Source organism: Zootoca vivipara, chromosome 9, assembly GCF_963506605.1.
Source record: "Zootoca vivipara chromosome 9, rZooViv1.1, whole genome shotgun sequence".
NCBI lineage: Eukaryota > Metazoa > Chordata > Lepidosauria > Squamata > Lacertidae > Zootoca > Zootoca vivipara.
In genome coordinates this window covers 62,752,992-62,767,601 of record NC_083284.1, presented here as the reverse complement: position 1 = coordinate 62,767,601, position 14,610 = coordinate 62,752,992, and the positions used below count along the sequence as shown (strand labels likewise).

Here is a 14,610-nt window from a genome sequence, read left to right as displayed (position 1 = left end):
TCTCTGGTGGGAATGCAACCTGGTTAAAGAATACAGGGGAAAGATATTTTAAGGCAACGGTCAGCAAACTTTTTCAACAGGGGGCCAGCCCCCTGTCCCTCAGACCTTGTGAGGGGCGGGGCTATATTTTTTTTGGGGGGGGATGAATGGATTCCTATGCCCCACAAATCACCCAGAGATGCATTTTAAATAAAAGGACACATTCTACTCGTGTAAAAACACGCTGATTCCTGGACCATCTGCGGGCCGGATTTAGAAGGCGATTGGGCCGGATCTGGCCCCCGGGTCTTAGTTTGCCTACCCATGGTTTCACAGACTTTAAGCAGACTTTAAGCATTCTTCTTACTTTTGGGGCATGTTAAAAGACTGGGTACAAATAGAATTTTGTAATAGCTATGCATTACTTTTCTAGCAAAAGCTTGGAGAAGAGTTTGTATGCCAACAACAATTGATCAATGGAAGAGGAAGCTGGATCATTGTGGTCACTGATGAAAACCACCAGCCACAAAATGTTTTAAAAGAAAGTAGAATCAATGTTTTAGATTTTTCAAAAGGAATAAGATGGAATTTATTCAGCAGGGTAACCAACACCGACTATATAAATTAGTAACTCAGAATATTATAAGCATTCTTGCTACTAAGAGAGAGAGTGTGTGTTTCTAGAAAGGAAAACTGTAAGTAATAATTTTAAAATGTTTTAAAAAAACAGATCCAATATTATATCAGACTAGCGAGAGAATTAAACCTCAAAAACGAGCAAATTTCTGTCTTCCAGTTCATTTAATTTGCATAAACGTGATTTTGCTTATCATTGAGAAGGGACAAGGTGTAATGAAGCCCCACCCTGTGACCAGTAGCCTTTGTTCAGTTTTGGAAAGCATGCAAACAAGCAAGTCTGTTTATAGTCATAAAGACTAGAAACTTGCTTTTAGGCAAAAAAACGAAGAAAGGACATTGATCTGATAATAAAATTTTGCTGTGCTTTGTGTGAAACGGCAGAGGAGACACAGCTTTGGTTCTGATGGTTAAGTAAGAACAACAGCAGCAACAATAAATGAATAAAAGAGGATTAACAGTCATGGACTAGAGCAATTTGATCCATGCAACAGCAAACCTCTCCACCCATGTGGGGAATTGTAAGAGCAAACCTACCTTCCCACCAGGTGGCACTGTTGTTCCAAACAATTAATGGGGAACCATTGTTCCTTTGCAGGATGCGAACTTTGAAAGGTGGTGGCTACGGCAGTGTCAGAAAAATTATTCAAGAATTATTTTTGATCTCTTTTTTTATTATTCTTTCGGGGGCGTACAGGATGAGGCAATCCTTAAGATATCCCAGGCCTAGTTATTCAGGGTTTTGTACACATAGTACATTAACCCTCAACCTGGCTTGGTAGCAGACAGGAATCCAGTGCAGATTGTTTAATACCAGTGTCAGTGTGGTGTAGTGGTAAAAATGTTGGACTAGGACGTGAGAGACCAGGGCTCTAATCCCCACTAAGCTATCAAGCTCACTGAGCAACCTTGGGCCAGTCACTGCCTCTTGGCATAGCCTACCTCACAGGGGGGTTAAAAGGAGGTAGAGAACCATGTATATTGAACTTCTTGGAGAAAAGCTGGGATATAAATGCAAAAAATAGATTGGCGGCAGTTGACTCCCGTCACTAGTCCAGCCGCAGCATTTGGCACTAGCTGAAGCTTCCAGGCCAGATATTTAGATAACTTAGAATCATAGAATTGCAGAGTTGGAAGGGGCCGTGAGGATCATCTTGTCCAACCCCCTGCAATGCAGGAATATGCATCTGGATCAAACCTGCGACATTGCCGTTAGCACCACGCTCCAACCGATTTACCCTGGCCCTCTTTTTATAAAAAGGTTCAGAAGTGCTCCTCTATTTTACATCTTGGTTGTTGAGCTGTGGGCCCCGTCGCCTTTTCAGGCATGCCACGAGGTATAAAGCCATTCCTGTCTCAACAAGTTTGTAATGAAATGTGCAGGCAAACTCTCCTTTGGAAGGGGCCCGAATGCCCACTTGCTTTTACAGACCAGTCATTCACATCAATAATGCTCAAGAGTCACTCAAAGGCATTTTCAGCCTCATGCATGAAAAGCCCTCTTCAGCTGAAATCTGGAGAATAAGTTCCAGTGAAATGAATGCCGCCAACTGGCTGCAAACTCACTTGTGCATCTCCTTCATTTCAATGGGACTGAAGTGTGACTAAATTTCTCTGGATCGGGTCCCATATTTATGTTTACCTGGAAATGAGTCCCACTGTGTTCAAAAGGGCATGCTCTCAGGTAAGTGTGCAAGGGACATGTAACAACACCAGCCCGGTCCTCAAGCTGCGTCGCTACTGAAAAGCTCCACCTGTTTCTTCTGTCAGCGCTCCATGATGACTGAGCTGTCAAACATCCGTTTGTCTTCTTCACTTCACCCGGACTAACTCACATGAGCCAAATGCTACTTGTATACAATGTTTCAGGGAAAACAATCCACACCAAACAAGCCGGTGTGTCACCCACGCTCAACTGTACAACAAACAAACAAACAAAAACCCACATAGATTGTGAAGCAAAGAACAGTGCATCGTTCCGTAGGTGTTTAAGATAATGCCTTTCTTCATTGACCATTTTCTCTGCTGGTTTTGAAGATAAAGATGCGGTGGAAACAGGGTGAAACAAGAACCTCGATGTGTTGTGATCTTGCTCCACTTGCTTATGTCAACATATACTCAGAAGTCCGTTGAGACACTGGAAGTTTCAATACTTGGTATTGCTGTCAGCCCACATGAAGACTAACATGACCGTCGAAGCTGATCACATCGTGTGTGTCTGGGTCACCTCCTGGCCAGCTGGTGGTCTGCAATGTCCTGCCAAGTGGCGAGGAGAATCTTGCTGTCAGCAGAGGCAGATCCATTAGGACAAGCAGGGCACTGACCCAACGAGCTCCGTCTGCCCTCAGCTAACCTCCTCCTGCCAACCTCCTTTCCAGCATGGGTGGTGTCAGGGAAAGGTCGGAACAGGAAGACTAGGAAGTGTGCACTCAGTCTGTGAAGCTTCTCTCCAAAGAGGAGGGGGAGGGGGAAGCAGTTTCAGGAGGAGAGAGAGAAAAAGAGATGCTATACCGTTTGAGGAAGAATTACCGAGCTACGAAATAGTGGGGGAGGAAGGGGAGGCAAGAAAGCAGCCAGCAGAGACCTCCTTGGAGAGTATGGGGCCCTCACGTCTCCTTCGGGCCCTCCGCATCCTAGACCAGAGAAGGCAGAGCGGTGGGACTCCTGGGACTTCCTGTTGGCACTCAGGATGTTGTTTGGAGCGGAAGAGGCAGGGCTCAGAGTAGCCAACGTCTCTCTTTGTGTGGAGGCATAGATTCTTGTCTTGCAACCACATGACTGAATAGGAAGGACTATAAAATACAAACTGCTTGTTATTCTTGCCTTTGATGCTACCGGAAGGGGAAAGGACTCTCCACGCCTGACAGGTGGCGTCACTGCATGCCGGCCTTCTCCTTAGCCTCAGCGTTGGCCTTACAGAATTCGGCAATGAGGATTGGGACAAAACCAGTAGTACAGTGGTACCTCGGGTTACAAACACCGTGGGTTACAAACACTTCGGGTTACAGACTCTGCTAACCAGGAAGCAGTACCTCGGGCTAAGAACTTTACCTCAGGATGAGAACGGAAATTGCATGGCGGCCGCGCAGCGGTGGCAGAGGGAGGCCCTATTAGCTAAAGTGGTACCTCAGGTTAAGAACAGTTTCAGGTTAAGAACGGGCCTGGCCTCTGGAACAAATTAAGTTCGTAACCAGAGGTACCACTGTATTTGGCTCTTTGAATCATTGGCTCCAACTCCGCTAGCCATTGGCAGCTAGCCATTGGCATCTGCCTTCTGCCCCACAAGTAGGCTACTAATGGGCACCAGCTCCCACTGGTTGCCTCACACCTGCCCATGGCTCCCACACAGCCGGGGTAACAATGTAAAAGACCCAACCAGGTGGGCAGCGTTGCTGGCGGACCACCACTTTTGTGGCTATGACCCACATAATTAGTTTCTGCCCATGTGGTCGTTTAATGAAAAGTCCCTCATAGGTACATTCCCCAGTCCCAGCCCTTGGAGTGTGGGACCAGCTCATCCATCTTGTGTCCATGCTTCTTGCTGCAGGCATATTGACCATGGTTGTGCATTGGAAGCCCAAATTACCTCCTCCCCAGGAGAGGAGTGGCTAGCAAAAGTATGGCATTACAGTGGTACCTCGGTTTACAAACACAATTGGTTCCGGAAGTCTGTACTTAACCTGAAGCGTACTTAACCTGAAGCGAACTTCCCCATTGAATGTAATGGAAAGTGGATTAATCCGTTCCAGACAGGTTCATGGTGTACTTAAACTGAAAATACTCAAACTGAAGCGTATTAAACTGAGGTATGATTGTAGTGCATTGTCAGAACACCTGACATATAAACAGAGAGTCCTTAATGGTTTATCAAACATAAATCTTTTCTATTTGACATGGTATAAGTTTCTCTCCTATGCTAACTCAATTGAACAGCTAAACCCCCTGCTCTACAGACAGGTATGTGGAGGGGTTTTATTCAGAACTGAATTGACCTAGCTTTTATTGTATTTTCAGTGGTTTTCTGGTTTGTTACCTCTCCTCCGTATCTGTGTTTTATTTTTCTACTTTCATATTTATTTTTATTTAACATATCCATCATTTTTACTGTATTCTGTATGTGTTTATGTCAATAAACTTTTAGTTTAATTTTTTTTAAGTCCCACTTGGATAATCAACTTCCCCACCCTTCTATAGAAAAAAAGGTTACTTTGCTGAAGTTTCTGTGAATTTTATTCCCCATATGCTCCCAGTCCCCATGCTGTGCATGTCCTAACATGACACTGGGGGCACTGAGGAGGAAAGAAAATGGAGCCCAGGCTAGCATAATAATAATAATAATAATAATAATAATAATAATAATAATAATAATTTATTATTTATATCCTGCCCATCTGGCTGGGTTTCCCCAGCCACTCTGGGCAGCTTCCAACAAAATATTAAAATACTGTGCAATGGTCTGTTAAACATTAAAAGCTTACCTAAACAGGCCTGCCTTCAGATGTCTTCTAAAAGTCTGGTAGATGTTTTTCTCTTTGACACCTGGTGAGAGGGCGTTCCACAGGGCGGGTGCCACTACTGAGAAGGCCCTCTGCCTGGTTCCCTGTAACTTGGCTACAATAGGTACAAGAAGACTAAAGCAAAAAGCTGAGTGTGTCCCCCCATGTCAAGTGACTGTGAAAGAATTTCTCCTCCCCCTAGAGAAATATAGTGAAAAGCCCATCCTATCCCCAATTATTCTGCCCAGAAACTGAGTGGAGAATTGAATGCCCAGCTCCAACTGGAAATCCTTCTGGCATTGTATCAGAAATAAAAAAATGTCCAAGTGTATATAAGGACATGCTGCGTCTCTGTGTACTTCCTGTTATCTGAGAGGATGATGACGACGACAGCCAGTCTCTGGAGTGGCATTTTAGCCTTTGGCCTGCATCAGCGTGGGGAAAGGGTTGCTTCCTTGCAGGCTTCTGGGAGAGATTGTGCAACTTCTCTAGGGACTCTCATGCCTGATGGGTAAATAGCACTGAGCATTCTGTCTGTGGGCCTTTCTGCAAATGACCAAACACACAGGGAAGAAGGCATAGTTATTTTCTAGGGTGGTGTAAGGCCTTTCCCTGCTTTCCCCTCTTGTTGGTTGTACATATATAAAACAAAAGCCCAGCTTTTCTGAGAACCAAAGACGATATTATAAACAACTCTGCTACAGCTGTAGGAATTCATTCCCAGCAGTAAATTGTATTTATTCAAAAAGCTAGGGTGCACATTACACAGATGGCCAAATTCTTAATGGTACCACTGTATCTTTGGGGATGGTTGCATGTCAGGTGGCTGTCTTCCGTCACGGTGTGTATAAATGGGATTAGTTTATTTGTTCCTCATGTGACATGTCAAGAGTACTGTGAATTGAAAATTCATTAGGAAAAAGAAAGGGTGCACACAGACTGCATAGACACCATACCTTTAAAGCCCCCCCCCCAAGGAATCATGGGAAATGCAGTTTATTAAGGGTGCTGGGAACTGTAGCTCTGTGAGGGGCAAACTACAGTTCCCAGGATTCTTGGTTTGTGTGTTTTAAATATGCTTTAAATGTATATAATGTGTACGCAGCCACAGATTCAAAACAATCAACAAGAGTTTCGTCAAAAAGTACGGTAAGGGGTGAATATTAAAGAGCTTCTGTAAATGCACCTATAGGCAAGCTGGCTTTGGATGTTTGACCCTCTGCATGGGACCTTGTAAGAGCTAAGTTTAACATGATGAGCTGGAGAAGATAGCACTCAATTTGTAATGTGACCATTATGAGCCGGTCAGATTCACATACTGAACTACAATCTGTAATGTGCTGTGGCCTGGCTCGCTTGACACACAAAACCAAACCTTGGCTTAGCGAGACCATGTGACATCTCGGGCTCCTAGAGAGGAGCTCACACAGCCGCTATACTCCTCCTCAGCCCTTTTTGAAGCTGCGCTGCATTGGGCAAGCCAGAGTTTAGCATTGCATGTTGTTTAAACTGGGGCTTGCAGTAAGTTGTCTCCTCCTCACTAACCACGAGCTGAGCTGCTGCACGTAAGAGCAAACAGCGGTTTAGTTTTGTGTGTCGTGTGAACGAGGCTTCTGGGCTAGAAAGTGGATTTTTGGTGATGGCATTTGTTGTATTGTGGCTTCTAGCTGGGAGAAAGGAAACCTGCCTTATACCATGACTATTTGTACAGTATTATCGAGCCTAGTAAAAAGGTAAAGGTAAAGAACCCCTGGGTGGTTAAGTCCAGTCAAAGGCGAACATGGGGTTGCAGCGCTCATCTCGCTTTCAGGCTGAGGGAGCCAGTGTTTGTCCACAGACAGCTATCCGGGTCATGTGGCCAGCATGACTAAACCGCTACTGGCTCAACAGAACACCGTGATGGAAACGAGAGCATATGGAAATGCCGTTTATCTTCCCGCCACAGTGGTACCTATTTCTCTACTCTCACTGGTGTGCTTTCGAACTGCTAGGTTAGCAAAAGCTGGGACAGAGCAACGGGAGCTCACTCCTTCGTGAGGATTCGAACCACCAACCTTCTGGTCGGCAAGCCCAAGAGGCTCAGTGGTTTAGATCATAGCGCCACCCGTGTCCTTTACCTTTACCCAGCCTTGTACACTGAACTGGCAGCGTCTCCCTGGGGTCCCAGGCAGATCATCTTTCGCACCTGATCAGTTTAACTGCAGGTGCCAAGCACTGAACTGGGCTGTGGTCCCAAAGTGAGGAAATTCAGCAAATTTCATCTCCAACCAGAAGTATTTGTACCTAGACATGGGGGTAGGGAGATAGGCTGTAACAGTAGGTTTTGCTGCCACAGGAAGGCTATGTAAGGTTAAACAAGTATGGGTGTGTTTCTTTGAAACAGGAAGAAGATGGGTGGATTGTGTAGTATCTGGAATCAGGTTAGGTGTGGCAGAAAGAGGAGAGCTAGGGATAGTGATAAGGTGATAAGGAGGTGCTTGTGGTATGAGACGCTTCGCTAACCTGTGTCCCTGCGGATGTTTCTGGACTCCAATTCCCATCATCCCTGGCTGTTGGCCATTTTGGCTGGGGCTGATGGGAAGTGGAGTCAGACAACTGCCGGAGAGAACCATGTTCCCTGGAAAGTGGTGATATTGAGGTCCAGCGCCGAGGGCCTTCTGGCGGTTCCCTCACTGTGAGAAGCAAAGTTACAGGGAACCAGGCAGAGGGCCTTCTCGGTAGTGGCACCCCCCCTGTGGAACGCCCTCCCATCAGATGTCAAGGAAATAAACAACTACCTGACTTTTAGAAAACAACAGAAGGCCCTGTTTAGGGAATTTTAAAATGTTTGATGTTTTATCGTGTTTTTAATATTCTGCTGGGAGCCGCCCAGATGGGCAGGGTATTAATAATGATGATGATGATGATAATTTATTATTGTTATTATTATTATTATTATTATTATTATTATTTGGTTAACACAGCAAGCATTTTTTTCTGATGCCACAGGAGCACAGAATGTGATCTCAGGCAAAGAACCCCAGCTTCCTGAGAATTTCAGTTCTTCCTTTCCAAAGCAATGCGTTTATAGTCTTTAAGTCCTTCCAATGTGTGAGTGATATCTACTGAAACTCAGAATCCAGAGAGGTGCCTGAATATGGTCTTTGGCAGTGGGGGCCGAGGATTCAATACTCTGTACATCTCCTTGACCTATTCCAAGATGAGCAAAACAATGGTTCATTGGGTCGTAAAGATATATAGAAAGATGACTGCAAAGCACAGTGGATAGAGTAGGAAGGTGGTGAACTTGGGTCCAAATCCATCTTCCTGTAGAGAACCATCTGCTCCTGGCGAGCTGCCCTGGATATGGAACTTTGTGGCAGACCAGTCCACTTTGGGGTGAAGGGGAACCTTTACTTCCCCAGGTTCCTTAATGAGCTCCTCCAGTAAAATGAATTGCTGACCAGGAGGACAGAGTGGGGTTTGGATATAGAAAAAATCTCAGTCATGAATCCAGCCTGTGCTTGTGAGTAAATCACTATAATCTCTCTAGAGAACCAAACCCTTACGTGGCTTCTGTGAAGATGCAAATGGATTCTGTAGCAAGCTAAAGCTGGAAAATTGCCGTGTGAAATTATTTTACTATCATTAACTCTTGCATTATAAAACTTTCCTATTAAAATGAACGGAACTGGTTATATTATACTGTTTGTGTATGGGATGACTAGTCACCAACCTAGGACGATGATATTGCGTGGGTAAGAGATGGCAGTATTTAACACAGTCAAGACAACAAAGTGCGAGGTTTTTTAACTGCCAGGGAACCAAAGTATTCAGATTCCATGTATAACAACCTGCCTGACAGACTATACCAGCCATTGCGAAATATCAGCAGCTGTTTCAATATGGTTAGATGAAGCAGTTTCCACAGTCCTTGAATGAAAACTCAGTGACAGATGTCTGAGTAAATCTACATACAATCCAACATGGCTCCCTCAACTGTTGGTGTGTTCCTTTCCTGATAGTACAGCGATGCAATCAATAGGATGTCAAGTTCTGGGATCTAGCTTGGAGGGTACAAAGAGAAACATTTGTTGTAAGGGTGATAATTCAGAGCGGTCACATTTATTTATTTCTTTTAAAAAAAAATGTTTTTATTAAAAATTTGCTTCGGTTACAAAAGTACATGCATCACCTGTATTTTCAGACCACAAAGTCCTTTGAACAGATCAGTTATATTCGATGTGAGACTTAATGCTGTATACAGGTTGAGGGAGAAGTGAGGAGGGTGAACTCAGTTTTTTTTGAAAACAATGGGAAATAAACAAAAGACACACTCATTTGTTTTACATAAATAAATTTAAAACCAAAATTTATATATACACACACAAAGCCCTGAGTATACCTATTTCGCTTTCCTTTTGGCAAATATCCTTGCGCCACACCAACTTCCCTGCTTCCTCCCCTATCCACCTCTTACTTTTGGTAACTGGCAGCAACCCTGACTTTGGGAAGCCATGTAAGCAGCAGGGCCCACTGCTGATTGGAACAGATGATTGATTGATTGGTTGGTTGGTTGATTGATTGATTTTGCTAATCACAACCCAAAATGACTTACAAACCAGTCAACAAATGGAAAATCCTACTGTTCTGGACAGAATAATTGCCACACACAAGAAGAACAAAGAGGGAGTTTGAATGCTTCACCTGTAGGACTATAAATCATTTAATGTGTTAATGTGAATGGAAGTCCTTAAAATTGCAGTGGGTTTGTTATTCTGACTGGAGTGTAATGGAAATTTGTAAGACTGGAATGCAGAAATATAGTAAATCATCAAACCATCAATTCTAGCATATGGGGGGAGGGGGGCACCTAAATTGTATAATTTGGCATTTGGGTGACTGGCATTATTAATGACATTATAATTGGGCATTGTCATAATGAGGCTTTTATTGGATTATTGTAATTGAAAATTAATAAAAAATGTTTTTTTTAAAAAAAGAAAAAGAAAATCCTAGCGCTCTCCACGTCAGCAGGTGTTTGAAGAGAAGTGTGGTCCCAGTAGAGTATCTGAGGGGCTAAGCATGTGACCACCAGTAGACAGGCCCTTTGGAGGGACCAGAAGAACATTGCAGGAAGGAGCGTGGGAAACCCAATCCTGGCCACCTACAATTCTGGAGCAGTGCATCCAGAATTCTGCCCTCCTCAAGTTAGATGAATTCTTGCTCCAGTCACTCAATGTCACGCTTGCCACAATCCACTTCAAGGCCAAGGGTGCAGCTAACTTTGTAGGAAGCATGATCCCTTGGTTGGCCGCTGTGGAGAGCTTTGCCTGTAAGCTCCCACTCTGGAATTGCTGAACACTGCAGGACAGAGTTCCAGGCGTGGCTGGATGTGCCCTGCAGGGTGGGCCTTCCATCCCAGGGCTAGAATGACTGGAAAGACAGCTGCTGCTTCTGTCACTCCACAGAGTTGTGCAAAAGAAGGGAGGGTGTCGGTGGCTTGGGGTGTGGGACCAAATCAAGTGGGAAGGGAAGCAGCAAGGGCGGAGGAGCTGTTGGTGTGGATCCAGGTCAGCTGCCGAAGAAGAAAACAAGCTTGGTAGCCTCTGCAGCACATTGGAAATGGAAGTTCATGGGTGAGTGAGAATGACCTTCCCTAGCAAAGGAGAGGCTATCTTTTAAGAGCAGAGGGGGAAGGAACAAATGGGATTAACCAAGCCTTCTCTGACATTACATGAGAAAAATGGTCTTTGTCTCTTCTGCCAATTGACATCAGTTTTGTGTCAATGTAAGAGGCATTGGTTTCTCTCCTGCCCGTCCCCGCCATCCCAGCGAAAATGTGGACAATTATGTTGGGAATTTTTGGCTCCCTTCACTATGGTTCCCAGAGGAGAAGAAATGATATATTAGCACGTGAAGCTGCCTTCTGCAGATCATTAGTCAATTGACTCGGTACTGTATTGTCTACACCAGGGTCTCCAGCTTTTGGGGGGGACTATAATTCTCATCATCCCTCATCACTGGTCCTGCTAGCTAGGGATGATGAAGGGTCCAAAAGCAGCTGGAGACCCAAACTTAGGAAACTCTGGTGTACACCAGTCAACCAATGTGGCTCCCTCTATATGTTGTCGGAATACAGCTCTCATGTGAGCTGAGGCTTATGGGAGCTGGTGTTCACTGACACCTGGAAGGTTCAAAGTTCTGCACCTTTCTGGTCTATGCTGAGTGGCTCAGACAGGAGTACTTTTTCCCTGCTGCACTTCGAGATCCCAGGAATTGGACCTGGAACCTTCTATATACAGGCTTGTCCCATTTTACGGAAACAACCCAAATCTTAAAACATGGGGTCAAGCCAGAAATAGAGTGTGACAACTTAAAAACCTGTTGGACACCTTTTGCAAACAGTATTCCATAAGCCAGGTTTGTAAAGTCGTACCTTGGTTTTCAAATAGCTTAGTTCTCGAACTGTTTGGCTCCTGAATGCCGCAAACCCAGAAGTGACTGTTCTGGTTTGCAAACTATTTTTGGAAGCCCAATGTCTAATGGGGCTTCTGCAGCTTCCAATTGGCTGCAGGAGCTTCCTGCAGCCAATCAGAGGCCGCGTTTTGGTTTCCAAACATTTTGGAAGTCGAACGGACTTCTGGAACGGATTCCATTTGACTTCCAAGGGACGGCTGTGTTTGTATCATTGTCACTTTTAGATGATGTCCCGTTGACAGCCTCTCCGTCAGAAACATGCACCAAGCATATTCTCTGAATTCATATTAAGGAAGTAATTGATGGATTACTGCTGCTGGAGGTGGAGGCTAATTGAGCTTTCAAACCACTTCAGATACACAACCAAAGCGTGCTTGTGGATTTGGTTGCTCTGCTTTGAAGACTACGAAGTGAGAGTAATATTTACTAAGTTTAGTCACCTGTTATGTTAGATATCTAGTTAATATTTGATTACACATTTGTACAGTTAGTAACATAAATCAAACAGTTCAATCCAAAAAAAATCCAATATAGAAAGGTTAGAATAATACTCTATATTTGGCAGGCGGGGGGAATCCTGGAAATTGGGGGAGATGCTGTCTGTTCTATTGCATATCCACAACGCGACAGTTCCTTGGGGTGAGGCCACATGAGGCTGCCTTTTAGAAATCATTAGTCCACCTAACTCATAATTTCCTACACAAGGGATAACTAATGTGCTGGACTACAGTTCCCAAAGGAGGGGAGGGCAAAATATTATTATTATTATTATTATTATTATTATTATTATTATTATTATTACATAATGTTAGTTTCAGCCATAACAAACAACAAGACAAACAACATAAGTTTGAGTGGAAGTCGAACTGTAGTGGAACGCAAACAGCACTGATTGCAATGAACACAAGATAGAAATTCCAGGCTCCTTACATCCCTACTGGGGTGTGCAAACATGCAGTGTTTTTCTAGAAAAAGAGATGCCAGAGCTCACCATAAACTTCTTCCTTGTTCTCTTAGAATGGCAATGGTGCCTACCTGTGAGGTGTCAGAACTGAGCTCCAGCTGGAAAAAAGCCCTGCAAACTTGTAGGGTCAAGAATAGCTGTGGCTCCCTGTTGGGTATATTTTAACTGGCAAGCCAGGAGTTGGTACTGAACAGCCCTAAAATGCAGATCATCATTATATTCGGGTCAGGTTTCATATCACAGCAGTTCCTAATCTGTTTTTTAAAAAATGTAGTAACCTTTTATCATGAATAATATACACACACACTGACAAAGATGAAACAAAGCATATTAAGAATTTGTAATGGCAATGTGCCTGGAATGTGATCAAAACACAAAAGAGAACGATGTTAGTCCATTGTTGCAAAGACAACTGTGTGCATTTTTGTAGTTTCATGATAGAGTGTCTGTTTTGCTAAACTAACTGCAGAAAAGGAAGATTGAGATTGTTATGCATTTTGCAAACAAAAAAACTTAACAGCTATTTAAATTGGTAACGAATACTATGATGGCTATTTAAACTTAACAGCTATTTAAATTGGTAACGAATACTATAGTGGGACCCAGGTGGCGCTGTGGTTAAACCACCGAGCCTAGGGCTTGCTGATCAGAAGGTCGGCGGTTCGAATCCCTGTGATGGGGTGAGCTCCCGTTGCTCGGTCCCAGCTCCTGCCAACCTAGCAGTTCGAAAGCACGTCAAAATGCAAGTAGATAAATAGGAACCGTTACAGCGGGAAGGTAAACGGCGTTTCCATGTGCTGCTCTGGTTTGCCAGAAGCGGCTTTGTCATGCTGGCCACATGACCTGGAAGCTATACGCCGGCTCCCTCGGCCAATAATGCGAGATGAGCGCGCAACCCCAGAGTCGGTCACGACTGGACCTAATGGTCAGGGGTCCCTTTACCTTTACCTTTTACTATGATGGCTTAGGTCTGAGTGATGTGTGTGACTCACTAGCTAATGTTAACCCCCCCCCCAATCAGGTCTGGAGGCCTATGAGGCAACTTACTGCTTTTTCTGCCTGCTTAGGAAATGCAGAAACAGGAACCCTGCCAAGCACCTGGTAGACAGTGGTACTTGGCTGCAATGATAGGCAGTGTTTGGTGGGTCACAAGTCATGCTGGCCTCTCTTAGGAACATATAACAGCCTGGATAGTTCAGTTGGTTAGAGTGTGGTGCTGATATGGTACTAAGGTTGCAGGTTTGATTTCCATATGGGACAGATGCATATCAGACCCTCTTAGTGCCCCTATTTTCCAGGGACAGTCTTGGATTTACAGAAGCCATTCCAGTTTCTGTTTTGATTCCAGAATGTCTTGTTTTTTTCCTTAGGAAGTCCCTATTTCCCTTAAGAAGTCCCCATCAGAGATATGTTGGCAAGTGTAGAGACAACAACAACAACAACAACAACAACAACAACAACAACAACAACAACAACAACAACAGAATGTCCCTCTTTTCATCAGAAAAATGTTGGCAAGTGTGGAGTTATGCAGCCCTCAAGCCAGAGGCGTAGGAAGGTCAGTTGGTACCCAGTGCAGAATATTTCTTGTCAAGCCCCACCCCATTGATTATTACCCTGTTTCTCATATTTTAAGACATACCCATAAAATAAGCCATAGCAGGATTTTTAAGCATTCAAGGAATATAAGCCATACCCCAAAAATAAGACATAGTGATAGGCGCAGCAGCAATGCCGGCCGCGGCAGGAGGAGGAGGAAAAAAATAAGACATCCCTTGAAAATAAGCCATAGTGTGTTTTTTTGAGGAAAAAATAAATATAAGACGTGTCTTATAATATGAGAAACACAGGTATTATTTGCCTGCAAAAATGGTTTTACGTTATTTCATATTTTCTTACAAAGGAATAATAATAATAATCAACAACAACGACAACGACAACAACCTTTTATGTATATACCGCCCTCCCCGGCCGAAGTCAGGCTCAGGGCGGCTAACATCAAATACATAACATTCGTATAAAATCAAACAATAATTAAATTACCTCCTAAAAACCTGTCAAAATCAAATTAAAGTC

General features: G+C 44.0%; 1 protein-coding gene across 1 annotated transcript in view; it reads left to right on the top strand.

The window, feature by feature from the left end:
- Positions 1 to 14,393, top strand: part of TBC1D1 (TBC1 domain family member 1) — a 116,424-nt gene extending 102,031 nt beyond the window's left edge. The window contains exon 23 of the transcript XR_009558179.1: positions 13,905 to 14,393. The gene's annotated coding sequence lies outside the window, so the exon portion shown is untranslated. The remainder of the gene's footprint in view (positions 1 to 13,904) is intronic.
- Positions 14,394 to 14,610: the final 217 nt, after the last annotated feature.